Raw genomic sequence first — 14,263 nt, forward strand, 5'->3', positions numbered from 1 at the left:
AGAAATTACACCATTTTAATATAAAATGAAATGAAAAATAAAATAAATATATAAATATATATAAATAAAATACATAAATAAATAGATAAAGAAATAATTCACTCTATTTTTCTATTGACTATCTTCTTATAACAGCAGTCATAAAAAAAAAAAACATTTCACTGCATGTTGTACCATGTAAAATTATCTATTTGCTTTTTAAGTGTCTATTAGTGAGTGCACTACATCCTAAAACCTGATAAAATCTTTGTATGGGAGGTCATATAACAGGAAAAATTAAGTTTGCAAGGTGCTAGTTTAAGTAATTCATGAAAAAGAAGGTCTTTAGTCATCCTCTTTAGAAGACAGTGATTCAGTTTTAGACATCTATAGGAGAAGTTCTACCAAGGCCTTCCTTGTAGCCTGAGAGATGATAGAAGCAGGACAGTTGAGCAGTGATGGAGGAGCTGGACCGTTTTTTGGCTTTGTAGGCAAACATCAGGGTTTTTAATCTGATGTGGGCGGACACAGGAAGCCAGCAGACGGAGCGTGGGAATGTAGTGTCTTTAAAACCTATGTCTGACACTTTCAACAAAGATGTGGTGATCCTCACTTTATTTTCATATGATTAATTACTTATGTCTATATAATTTTAGTAATCTATAGGAATTTTAGTAATTGTCTACATGCTTTGCATTTGGTCTTCTAGAAATTTTCTACTGAAATCCTTTAATTTCATACTTATATATTATATTATTTAATTTCATACTTATATACTTTCATATTTAATTTCATGTATTTTGTTTATATTTTTGAACAAAACATGATTATTCTACTGTCATTTCCTAATAATGTCTGTCTAATAATTAATATTTAAGATGTGTGTTCTCAAACACCAGGGAGAAAAATAATAATAATCCGACTAATTATCCATTGGTTTAAGATATTAACCCTTTTGTATCCAGATAATAAGTTCTAAATGAGAAAAAATGAGAAAATTAATACCACTTGCAGATATAATGCATGCTAGAAATCATTTCTCGGCTTTTCGTCTTTACACTTTCAGCATGTTTGTTTTTTTCAATTTCTTTCCTGCTATTTACACGCTGCCTACATTCTCAACTCCACCTTCTTCCTCAAATCCTCTTTTTAACATCATGTTAACAATAAAGCTTTTCCTTCAAAAGCAATTTTTTCATGTTTTCTATAACACTACACAGTAAATACGGCAGAAGTTGATTTACTTGTCTATTATCCAGATGGATTTTGGCAGCATCTATTTTCTGCAAGCAGCACTGAATTGGCAGCCTGGATTTTTTTTTATTTTATTTATTTATTTATTTATTTTGCTTTCATACAACACAGATTCAACAGCATCTTATCTCAGCTGCAGGCGAACTGGCAACATATTCGAGAGGATCTTGAACAGGAATTAGTCGGCTGCACCAACAGGCCTGACCTGTGTAATACGCAGAGACAGGAGAAAATCTGTTAACTGATGTCTGGATGTATGAAGATATCTTCTTTTCTCTATGGATCTCTATGCTTAAACTCACGTCTCAGATGCAGGCTGATGTTTGAGGTAAGAGGGATGAGAGGAGACTATAATGGGGGTAAAGGTGTCAAGTAGACAACACTGTAGTCACTCAGTTTTTATTGTCATTTCATTCTCATGCACAAGACGAAATAGACATTGGGGAAAAAAACATTTGAACAAATTCTCATAAATGTGTTTAAAACATTTACTAAATGTAAATATCAGGAAATAAAAGCTGAAATCCCATCTTTTGATATCAAACCTTAATGTCTTTGCGGCATAACACCAGCAAATTAATCTTGCCGGTCCAATACTTTCAGATCAGAATGTAGTAGATAAATGTGACAAAATTCACTTCCCAAGATGTCTTCTTTTCAGCATAGAAAGAAGAGTGTCCAGAAATTCAGAAATGCTTCACGCTTCTAATAGTTTTTTGACATTTGCTGCATGAGTTGTAAATCTTTCATCAGTCGTTTAGGAGGGGGAATAAATTGTCATAAGCCACCATTAACGTTATGTTTGGCATAAATTAATAATAAAAGGACGATCAGTGCTACAGTCAGAAGTCTAGGATGGTTCTTCCACCTCCTGCACGCATGTTCGACTTGTGCCTTGAGGGACAACAGGTTTAGTCACGCTGGTGGCTCGAATGGAGCTGAGCACAGAGTGTGCCAGTATCATTAATAGCTTAGTTAGGATCATCAGCTGAAAGAATTGCAAATGAGACATCCTCGCACAGTTTAAACAGTTCGTAATTATCAAGGTGAAAAACAAAAGTCACTTTGGGGCACAAGTGTTGGCGCCTCACCTCTCGAAGATCCATGTGGAGTTCTCACTATGTCTGTGTGAGCTTTCTCGACATTTTTTACCCCCCTCTTTTTAATCCTACCTCCCATGGTGATCTGCAAAGAATTGCTGTTCCACAACCCTGTCCAGGATAAATCGGTTAAACTTAGAGACTGGATATCACTAATGAAACCGATTACATTCCTTGCTGCATAGATGATATTGTACTGGCATGAATAGTGTGACTAGTGTTTGGGTGGAAAGGGAAGGCCTTTTGAAACTGGTTGGGAGCATCGTTTATTATCACAAACATAAAACAGAGCTGACGGTGAAATATTGAATATTGAGTTAGCAAGCTAGGAAATGGTACAATGGGAAATATAGATGTTAGGAAGCTGGGAAATAAGGCTAAGTACCACACATTTACATGAAATTAGAAACACAAGGGTATGAATAAACTTGAAAGGTAACAGGTTAGGACACATCATAAGGGGTGGAGACAAGACCAGGATGTAAAGTGAGTCACTATGTAGATGGTGCGGAAAGTAAATAAATAAATAATAATTTAAAAAAAACATGCTCTAGGGTGATTTGTTACACATCTGACTTTGCATATTGTATTATATTTTTACGGCCAATGTGACTGCCACAGTTTTATGAGCCCAGATTTATTCAAAGTACAGGCTATTAAACCGTCTCTAAAAATAGCTCAGGTCTTGTTGCAGTGTGGAAATGGACTATTGCACTATTTTTTTTTTTTTTCTGTGTTGAATTTATTTGAGTAAAAACAAGAATATTATGAATATTGCTTTGCTGCCACAGTTATACCATATCTAATGACTTTTAAAAAAAAAAAAAAAAATTAATTCCTTTATTGTTTTCTTCAAGCATAACAAATCCTTCACGCCTTGATTCTTTAATGAGTTCACTGGTCACAGTGTGGGATTTTAAGCCCACTGATCTTAATGACTGATATTTTAGGGTTATTTCTATTTTCTGTTGTTACTAATAATGACTGTTTTGTCATAGTTGTATTGTTTTATATGGAGAAATTTATGATGTCTAGATTTTTTCAGGGTTTGTTGTTTAATAATGTAGATGTAAGATAAAAAATATTATTCTGCTGTTTTACTTCCGCTTCTGTAGTCTGGGAGCTAAAACAAAGAGGCTCAGGAGGAGCTTCATCCCATCAGACTCCTTAAGACAGACATGTCCATCTTACACATCCCTTAGGATTCCATAAAGACTCGTTTATGCATCATACTCTATTATTCCTTCTTATTCGTTTACATTTATTTCATTTATACAACTGAACATTTGTAGGTAAAGTGTCCAGCAGTGGCAGCTTGATGGTGCTGGGATTTTTCTGATACTGTATATAATTGTGTACATAAGAAATAAAAACATTGAAATCTGCTTTAGTGTTGATCATTTTTTTCCAGCTTTGAGGAACCTGTGGGAGTATCCATGGCTGAAGGTGGTCCAATGCAAGAATTCCCAAGTCTGTTTACATTATAGTAGAAGAGTACAGTGTTTTCCATATATCTGTTGGAAATGTACCATTATTCATCTTGACACTGTTGAACTTTGAAGATAATTTCACTTTAATTAGTCTGTAAGGGGAAGCTCCTTAAATACAAAACGGCTGAATCTAAGATTCTTAATGGACTAATTTTATGCACCTCTTTCTTCTCTCTGAAACACACAGTAGCTTTGTAGCTCTCTAGGGCTCAGTAGTTCTCTAGCTGACTGCAGGTTTCCTGGAGGCTCTGTAGACTGTTATGTGCTTTTGAGAACTCGGTATGTAACATGGGAAAGCCTGGAGCAGCCTGCCTCGCTAAGCTGAGGTGACGTGACGTGTGCACACACACACACACACACACACACACACAGTCACACACCCACATGGGAAGATAAAGCAACCTCAAGAGCAATGCTCAAATTGAAACCACACTGACACGCACACGCTGCACTCACACTTGGTGACCTTTTCATGCAGTAAAGGAGATGTCAAAAGTGGAGTTCTGTTGTAGAAAAGTACTGAGCTTACAGATTAAACAGGGGACTGGGTGCTGTGGTTGACCAGAGGCAGATGCTACAAGCACAAGTCTATCTACAGGAAATGGCATTTGAATCCTAAGTACTTGCCCTGTGTGTGAGCGAGTCTGTGTGTTGAAAAAAAATCAGGGCCAAACTGTGCTTTGATATGCCTCTCAGCTCATGACAAACTGCTTTTATAACCTTCGAAGTTTTTTTTTTTCTTTCACTGATGTTATAACTGGGGTTGGTTGTAAAGCTTAGGAAAAGTGGAGCTCCAAAAAAAAAAAAAAGATTGGACGAGTACAGAATATGAGGATTAGGAAGGTTGTAACCTTCTCTGCACTACTGTTCATGTACAGTACAGTTAACTTCCTCTACCATAGCTCATTGTTCACAAAGCCTGCACTACTTTAGATCCAGAATGTCCAATCTTATCTGGAAAGAGTTAGTGTGGGTTTGTTCCAACCAATCAGAAACCAGTACTGTAAGCCAAGATCAGCTGATTAAACAGGTGGAATAGTATGGTTCCTGCTTAATTAGAATGAAAACCAGCACCCACACCAGCTCTTTGTGAATCAGTCTGGACACTTCTGTTTTAGAGCAACATATTCCACATTTCAGCTGAGCCCATGGATGTCAATCCAGCACAAATACAGGAAAATATTCTTGTAAAGTGCCGTATGTGGGAGTTGATAGCCAGGCATGTAAAAGGCATCAACTCAACATATAACATACTGTGACAGTAGTGCACACACCATCACATAAAAAAACTCGGAAAACTGCTCCTGATCAGCATGCTGGTGCTGAAGAAATAATTCAGCACCTTGGACAGTGCAAATGAGTGTGACTGTAAGGTGGGGCAGACTGCAGCACGCAAAAAAAAACAACTTAGTGACCAATCAGAAGTGCTGCTGAAGCTCTTCACCCTCCAGCAGAAGATCTCTGGAGGGAATCTGGCTCAGCAGGGGAAGTTAGGTAAGAGATGACTACCTGGTCGACACTGATGCATCTTTCTACTTCTGTATGTTGCAGAATCCACTTCCTGAGAAGATGAGGAAACTCCCCTCACCCGCTGAGGCTCTCTATGCCTCTCTATGCTGCCCGCACTCCATCTTTACCTGCTACAACCTCTAACCACCATTCCAGCACCTGCACCTACACTGGTTTTTCTCTTTTTTTGCACCTTTTCTCCCCACTTGTGTAAATAAAAGAGCACTGTTTCCTAGCCAAACTGATCAGAAACTAACACAAAACAAGTGAATAACATCAAGACACAATAGTGCAATAGACCAATGACAGGACAGGCACTGATACAAGACAAATCACAACAAATGCGCATGTAAACAGATGGAGATTAGGATGTTTTCAGTCCTGGAGTATTTGTTTTGGAACCTGGTGCATTTTCTGCCTTGGTTAGGTTTGGTTCATTTAGACATCCAGTATATGAACATGACCTATGAATCACGCTCAGATCCACACCAAGTCTGAGACAACTTCATTCAGGTTGCAAATGAACTCTTGCTCGTGGTTCGCTTGTGGTGAGAAAGCTATCCGACCTGACAAACCAACAAACCAACCTGTATAGCAATGCATGATGGAAACTGTGTTGTGTAGTATGTTTGGTTAGTTAATGCCATGCAACATGAACTGCAGTTTAACATGTCTGATAGATATTTGGTGCTGCACATAACGGCAATTTAAAAACAAAGCCCACCTTTGAAAAATGACATAAAACGGAAAAGGTGAATTGAAACAATGTTGTTCTGATGAAACCAGTGATTCTTGCTCAAACTGACAAATTACAATGTTTACAGCTGAAAGGAAAACCACAGAGTTGCTGACTATCCACCTTGAAGGAAGAGTGCTATAAACAGGCACAGACTGACCAATGAGAGGACAGAGGACAGTCTCATGTCACTCACATATAAACACATTTTGTACAATTGTAGAATTCTGCTGTCTGAAAGCAAACCAAGCCAAAAAGACAATGCAACATTTCAACAATCCCCCATTTTGGAACAAAGCACAGATCTACAGGTCTGAGAATGCCCTTTGACAAAAGCCAAGAAAGTGCTGTTTGAACTGAGAGAAAAGAAATTGCATGACATTCACCAGCTGTCTGCTTGCGACACTTCAGTCGGTTGGTGTGGGTTGCTCAGAGTTCAGTAGCATCGCGTCCAAACCCAGGATTCATTTCTGGAATTGCACATCCTGCTTCCTGGCTGTTGTAGGATACATGAGATGTCATATTAGAAAGCAGTTTATTCCAGATACACATTTCAAAATATGTCCATTACATTTATCCAAAGTATCTCTAATGAGTTATGAAAGAAGTTACTATGAAATTGAATATTGTCCTTCACACACATCACATCAATTATTAAATTTCCCTTATTTGCAGGTTAGCTTTGATCAGGTCTTAGTTTTTATTACTAAACCTTTAAATTCCACTACAGATGTCAACATTAGAAATTAAATGCACTTTGCTGTTGAACACACTGAACAGATGCTTAACAATGTCACAACTAAAAGCCAGCAGCGCTAAAACACCAACACACACGTACACAATGTACAATTGCCTAAGGCCCAGTGAAGCAGGATGTTCAAGATCTTTCAATATTTCCTGTTTTTTATAGAAAAGCTAAGACAACAAATGGCAACAAAAGTATGGAAGAAACAAAAGGAAATATCCAAGAAGAATGTAAATGTTTATTTCCAGCCTCATCTTTCTATTTTTAATTACAGTTTAGGAACACACTGAAGATGCTCACCATAACCACTCTCATCTATTATTAATAAGAGGAACAAGATGCACCTTTTCTCCTTGAGAATATTTTCCTACACACAGTACAAACACTCTTATATAACATTTTCCACCAAACTCATAAACTTTCTGCTGAGCAGGCATTGAACTGTGCAGCAAAGCGAAACTCTTATCTGTACCCTGTGATCAAGGGAGAGTCACGTTTGATTTCTGGCTCCTTTCAAGCATTCAGTAGCAATATCTCATCTTTCTGTAATGCAGCAGTGACACAGTGCTTCCAAAATGCCAGGCTTGATTAAGCGCTGATCAAAAACAGATGATCATGATTAATGCCTGCATCGCATGAGAGGGTGGCGAGGAAACAACAAGCCTCAAAGGACACAGTAACACTTTCATCCGAGCGTTTCTAGACAAATCTAATAACGCTACACAACATGCATGCAAATGTAAGCGCAAATCTGTCTTCCTCTCACCAGCAATATGCAGGTATGTAATTTCATGTTCTATTACTTTTTGCCTTGCCATGTGCACCTTGGATGACTATCGACTATGTCTGTGTTAGTACAAAAAGTCATCATTGTCGGTGGTTGTAGCTCGTCACAGACTGCAGTACATGTCAGCCATGGAAAACCGCTTCTCTGAAGAAACAGTGGCAATTCAGCACCGTGGACAGTGCAAGTGGGTGTGGGTTTGGCTGTAAGGCGGGGCAGACTGCAGCACACCAGTAGCTCGTCACGGGCAGCAGTAGAAATATATCAGACTGAGGGACAGGCTGAGTTTCAGAGTTTAGCAATGTGACAAATCAGCACTGAACAGATGAATGAGAAAGAGTAGCTTTCTAAGAGGCCATAAATCAGATCCTCCATCCCTAGACTAGAGTCTCTTAAATTCCTCATTCAGTTTCAGACATTTTCACACATAATCTAATCTTGTGCCTCAACAAAGTTCATTCAAACTTCTCAAGTTCTTTGCAAAATCTCCCTCTTCTTTGACTTCTCATTGATTAGATTCCACGTTTCTATTTGGATTCATTCATTCTTTCTTTCTTCTCATGACTCTTTTGCTCCCAGGAGTTTTATACAACATTCAAGAACATCAGCAAACCCCTACATAAAACCTGAGAACAAGTCCAGCTACAACAACACAATGATCACTTTGTGTTGTATGTATTTCTGTGTAGTTTCTATCAGACTGTCATGTGTAATATTTATAAACTGTTATGCCCTAACCACTACAGAATGATTAAAATATACGGACTATAAAATCAAGCCCAAAATTCTACATTAGGATTGAAAACACTTAAAGATTTACTCACTAGTTTTCTTCCCTGGATTAGACCTTACTTATTAGTATTTTCAAATTCATATTAATATTATATTAGTTATATAGACAGTCGTACACAGTAAGAAATGCAATGGAATGCTTTTTATGACTGTCTGTATTATAAAAACAGAATAATGGAAATAAAAAATCAAATGAAATAATGTAATTAAATTAGGTGTACAGAACAAAATATTAAAAAAAGAATACGGCATATGAATACAATACAATGACTGATTATATGAATATAAAGAAATTATTTTGTCTTACTATTATAGTTAGTTATTAGTTATTGTAAGCATCAAGGGTGATTCTTCTTAGCTTGAAAAATGTAATGGTGTATTGTATTCCACAATGACGTATGGTATTCCACAAGGTTCTACTTGAGTTCTCTTATTATTCCCAATTAATACCAAGCCCATAGTAACATGTAGCATAATGATATCTAGACCTCTATTGATTCAGCAGATGACAATGAAAGACTGTATCCAGACATATATATAAGGAAGGACAAAGAAAAAAAAGTCTTTCTTTTAAATGAAAAGAAAATAGAAATGCAGGGCTCCCAATTGGAACAAAGCAAAAGTGTTCCAGTGATCGCTCGTTGAATTGCAACATCACAGACATCGTTGTGTGGGAGTCAAGAGAACAAAATTTGCAGTTCTCTCTGGGAGGAAGGCATGTGTGAGCTCAGGCAGGCGTCCCAGGCGTCTGTGAACTCGTGTATGGACAGGTCGTGCAGACAGCACTTTCCTCTGAATGTGTGATGCTGCATATGCAGCAGTTCAGAAAGTTATGGACGTTGGCTGCACATGTCTGAGAGACTCCATCATCTACCAGTTGGTAATTTTTGTGTGATAGCTAGTGAGTGAGTGGGTGGGTATTAGCAAGGCTAATCAAATGGGCAAACTAATGAACTATAAATAAATAAATAAATAAATAAATAAATAAATAAATAAATAAATAAATAAATAAATAAATAAATAAATAAATAAATAAATAAATGTATGTCTACCAGGTAAGGTAAATGATTTAACCGTAGAGGTTTTACTTAATTAAAAGCAGAGAATCTCACTGAGGCTCTGGTGCTCAGTGACAGTTCCAGAATATACAGAGATAAAAATAAGACTCGAGTGTGTTTGTTTTAAACTAAGCGAAGCCCCCTATCCATTAAATTGCAAATTGGAGTTTGAATGAGAGCCAAAAAAAAAAAGAAAAGAATCTATTTTACTACAACCAGGAGGCATATGGTATTTCACAGCAAAATGAACTAAATGAACTAAACTAACTTCCTAAGAAATCCATTGTATATAAAAACAACTTAACATTTCAGCCTTCTGTTGAATAAAGAGGTCCATAAACCTAATGAGTTTTTGCTAAACAGAATTCTGGCTCTTCAGAGTGCCGTCTCTATAACCCAGCACACATAAGGACAATTCCAGATGATTTTCATATGGTTGCCTTCCATTGATGATTTTTTTTTTAAATAAAATAATCAACCCTACACTGGAACTTAATGGAAATGTGTCTAGATGTGTGCTAGATATAGAAGTCATTAGAGCGTCCAGTGGCTATGTTGGTAGTGGGTAATTACGGTTGAGTAATTGAGAGACTGAGTGGGTGACCTCGTGCACACACAGATGATTGTCAGGTTAGTAACATGGAGTCATTATGAACCAAATATAAAAGGCAGATTTACATTCAAACTCACAATTAAGCAATGACCAACACCCCATACTGCAATATTCTACAATAAAAAATTTTTGGTTTATCTATTACTACTGATTCTGTCTCATGAATAGTCTTATGACCAATAAATACAGTACAGCCGAGGTGAAAAGTCCACAGATTTCCTGTTACTATACATTTCTTATTGCAACTCAATTAGAGCGACTAATTTGTTCACATCAGATGTAATTTTAAAACAATCAGTTAGACACAGATTTATATTAGCTTCACAAATCCATTCCTCCACAGGAGCAGTTTCCATACAACTTGAAGTGTCAGGTCTAAACAACCCATAGATCCATTTCCAAGCCTACACAGTGGCCTACAAACAAGGCCACACTGGACTCCACTTCCCACGACATACTTTTATAAGAATCTTTCTGTTACAGTGTCACTGCAGAGTAAACAATCAGTTATAAAGCTTGACCTTTGTTATATCTTCCTGGTATTGATCCTTGCTCTGCTCATGTTTTTGAACTGACCTTGCCTCTGATACCTTGTTTGTTGATCGCCTGACCTGTGCCTCTATACCACACTGATATTTACCAATTTTTTTGTATTTGTCTACCTGTTTAATAAACACAACACTTTGCATCCTCCCACACAAGTCTGTGTTCAAGTACCTTTATGGAAATATACAAATCTTTGGCCCATACAGACACTGAATAATTCATGAAGGAGGCAAAAATTAACTCCTAGGGATGGATGAACTTTTATCCATAGGGTTCACCTGAACACAAATAAAACAATAAAGGAACGGGAGAAGGAGATGGAGTCATAAGGTATGTACATCCAGTGGTTGCCATGCAAGGAACACTACTTCAAGACCAGTATAAAAATAGCCAGACTGTTTGGAGTTGGATTTCTCTGGTCAGAAGAAACAAAAATTGAATAGTTTGGGTCATAATGATCCAAAGAAGACAATCCCAACTGTGAAGCATGGTGAAGGTGGAATCATGTCCTGGGAATGTTTTGCTGCTGAAAATTTATGGCATCATGAGGAAGGAGGGTGTTATGTCCCTAAAGGTTGGCTGGGGTATGAGCAAAACAAACCAGGAAGGAACAGAGAGAGAGAGAGAGAGAGAGAGAGACAGAGAGAGAGAGAAAGAGAGAGAATTGCAGTGCTAAATCAAAGAAAACAACCAAACCAAAACCCATTAAACTACAACCGTCCCTTTATCTTAATCTGACTGTGGAAGGGGAAAAAAAACAAAAATAAAAGTACCCTATCTCACGCTACTCTAACTAGTCGAACAAAAGTACACAGGGTGGCACTCGCTCATTACCTAATGATCTAAACAGAAATCAAATCTCTCCAGTCCAATATAACATCAGCTGCAGGTCACAGTCCTTGGGAAGAAACAAGAAAAAAACAACACACGTCACGGGCAAAACTTTGGCAGAACAGCATAGCACATTGGCAGTATCCAAACCCAACCACGCTCTCCAACTCAACAATCCATTCAGTTCCATTTCTGGGTCTCCAGGGGGTCTTTATGTATAGAAATCTGCATCTGTTGAGACATAAACCAATAATTCCTGCTCCCCTTTTTCACATCAATACCTAGGCATGTAACAGGGGGTTATCTAGTAATACTAAAGCACTCCTCAAGGTATCAGTGGCAAGTTGCAAGGAACTACAACAAGCAATAATACACCAACTGTTTGATTCAAGTCAATGCAACCAAATACCCACTGGAAATCTGATCTAGTATATAAAATCTAAATTAAATCTGTCTCTTAGCTTTTTTACGGAAATAACAGTTATTTTAACTGATGTCAGACAGGAAATGTATGATAACATACGGAATCTTGAGTTGTGAAAAAATAAGAACGAGAATATCTTTAGCCTAGGCGTGTGGAAACATTTGACCTTGAAATGTAGGACAGATTATATTAAGGTAATGAGTCGAGACCAAAGAGATGGACAAGATGTAGGATGGCTTGCTGCTCACTCCCTTTTCCTGAGGAATGTAGTCTACATATACTGAGAACAACTGTGTTAAATATTAGCCTCAATGTAGTGCTGACATAAACCCCCAGTAGTTTAACAGTGTGGCTGAACAACTCATGACAAGTCAAGGCAACTGGTCTTCTCTGCTTAAGCATTAAAAGTGGATCCACATCAATAACGCTAGCTGTTGTTTTCACCCGTGAAAGACGATGCATTGTAAATGAAAGCTCGGGTCTCGAGCACTTGTACTAATGGCTGACATTGTGAGTTTGTCGCTCTAAATGGTGTTTCTGTCTGGTTTTAGATAGAAGGTCGCCATCTAAGTTTGTTTAATGGGACACAGAAAGAGAGACAGTGTTGAAAGAACAAACTCTAGTCTAGGCAATTCACCCCTTTTATCTATTAGCCAAAAAACCTTTTCACACCATGAAGCCCTGATTAATGGTTTGAAATGGGCCATGTGTTAGAGAATTTACCACAGACAAGTGCCAAGGTAATGGACTCAGCATGGGATTGGTGAGTAAGGAAGCACTAAGTGCCCCCCAATTTATACACGTTGTGTCAGGTAAAGTGTGTGTATATGGGTGTGTTTGCATATTTTATGTAGACCAGAATCCACTCACAGTGTAATATCCATCACTGTTTAACATTTTCCATTGGCTGTTTGATTCCATGTCAGCAGACGATTTTGCACGTCGTTTCTGTTATACAAACAGTGACGATCATGTCTATGAAATACCTTTATCCATTTTTTTATACTTGCTTTCACATTAAAGCGTGTACACAGATTAGTCATAACACTGACAGATGATGTGAATATCGTGATATATTGATTATATCATTACACTGGCACCTGTCAAAGGCTTGGATATTTTAGACAGCAGGTGTATAGACAGTTCTCAAAGTTGATGTGTTGGAAGCAGGAAAAATTGGCAAGTGTTAGGATCTGAGGCTTTGACAAGGGTCAAATTGTGATGGCTAGATAACTGCATCTCCAAAACAGCAGGGTGTTCTCAGTATGCAGTGGTTAGTAGTCAGAGGATAGATAAATCCCCCCAACATGGCACGCACACACTCACTGGTCACTTTAACACGAACACTTTTCATACCTGCTCTTTTATGCAGTTATTCCAATCAGCCAGTCATGTGGCAGCACAATGATACAGGTCCGCAAGGGTAGTGGTGGCTTAAGTGGTTAAGGTTGATTGGAAGATCGGGGTTTAAGCACCACTAAGCTTCCACCGTTAGGCCCCTGAGTAAGGCCCTCAACCCTCTCCGCTCCAGGGATTCTGTATCCTGACTGACCCTGAACTCTGACCCCAACCTCCAAAGTTGGGATATGCAAAGAAAGAATTTCACTTAAAATTAAAGCTTTTAATTCAATTAAAAGCTTCTTCTTCTTCTTCTTCTACTTCTTCTTTGATGTGATGTTCACATCAAGATGTAAACACAGATGAAAAGTTGGTCTCTACGACATGAACCTTGGGAAATTTGTACATTATTATAATAAATTATAATAATATTATTATTATTATAATAAAAGCCTCAAATAACACGCTATGCATTTGAATATGGCTTGACTGATTGTTTCTCCTGCAACATTTTAAAATATTAGCACACAAAATCCATCATCAAGGGTTTCTTTAAAATAAGAGGATATTATGAGTTTTTTCCATGATACAGTTCTCTCAACCCCTTCTTGAATCACACTCGCTGCACGGTGAAACCAAACAAAAATGCTGTTAAACAAAAGGAGTGTTAAACATGTTACAAGCTCTGACTGTGTTAGACATTTTGTATCTGTCTTAGCTCAAAGCAGTCTTGATATCTCTTGGCAGCTGTGTTAATGTGACTTCTCGACTAAACCCCTGCACTCACCAATCCCATGCCTGCTCCATTACCTTTGCACTCAGCTGTGGCAAATTCTCCAACACATGGCCCATTTCGAACCATTAATCAGGATTTGCGGCGTAAATGTTATTTGCTTAATGGATAAAAGGGATGAAATGAATTACAGAGACTGCAGGTGAGAGTTTGTCTCTCGAGTGCTCTCTTTTGTGTCATAGCAACATTTCAAATGTTCCCCAAAACAACAATTCTCTAAATCAGCGTAATGTATTATTGAAAAGGCTGAGGCTTTTATTGAGCAGCACTC

General features: G+C 37.8%; 1 protein-coding gene across 3 annotated transcripts in view; it reads right to left on the reverse strand.

Annotated features, from left to right (window-relative positions):
• Positions 1-14,263, reverse strand: part of dab1a (DAB adaptor protein 1a) — a 394,224-nt gene that overhangs the window by 217,276 nt on the left and 162,685 nt on the right. The window contains exon 4 of one of the 3 annotated variants that reach the window (XM_058379227.1): positions 6,455-6,564. The exons of the other annotated variants lie outside the window; for them this stretch is intronic. The gene's annotated coding sequence lies outside the window, so the exon portion shown is untranslated. The remainder of the gene's footprint in view (positions 1-6,454; positions 6,565-14,263) is intronic. 3 annotated transcript variants of the gene reach the window in all.

This window comes from Hemibagrus wyckioides, linkage group LG25 (assembly GCF_019097595.1).
Source record: "Hemibagrus wyckioides isolate EC202008001 linkage group LG25, SWU_Hwy_1.0, whole genome shotgun sequence".
In the NCBI taxonomy this organism is placed as follows: Eukaryota; Metazoa; Chordata; class Actinopteri; order Siluriformes; family Bagridae; genus Hemibagrus; species Hemibagrus wyckioides.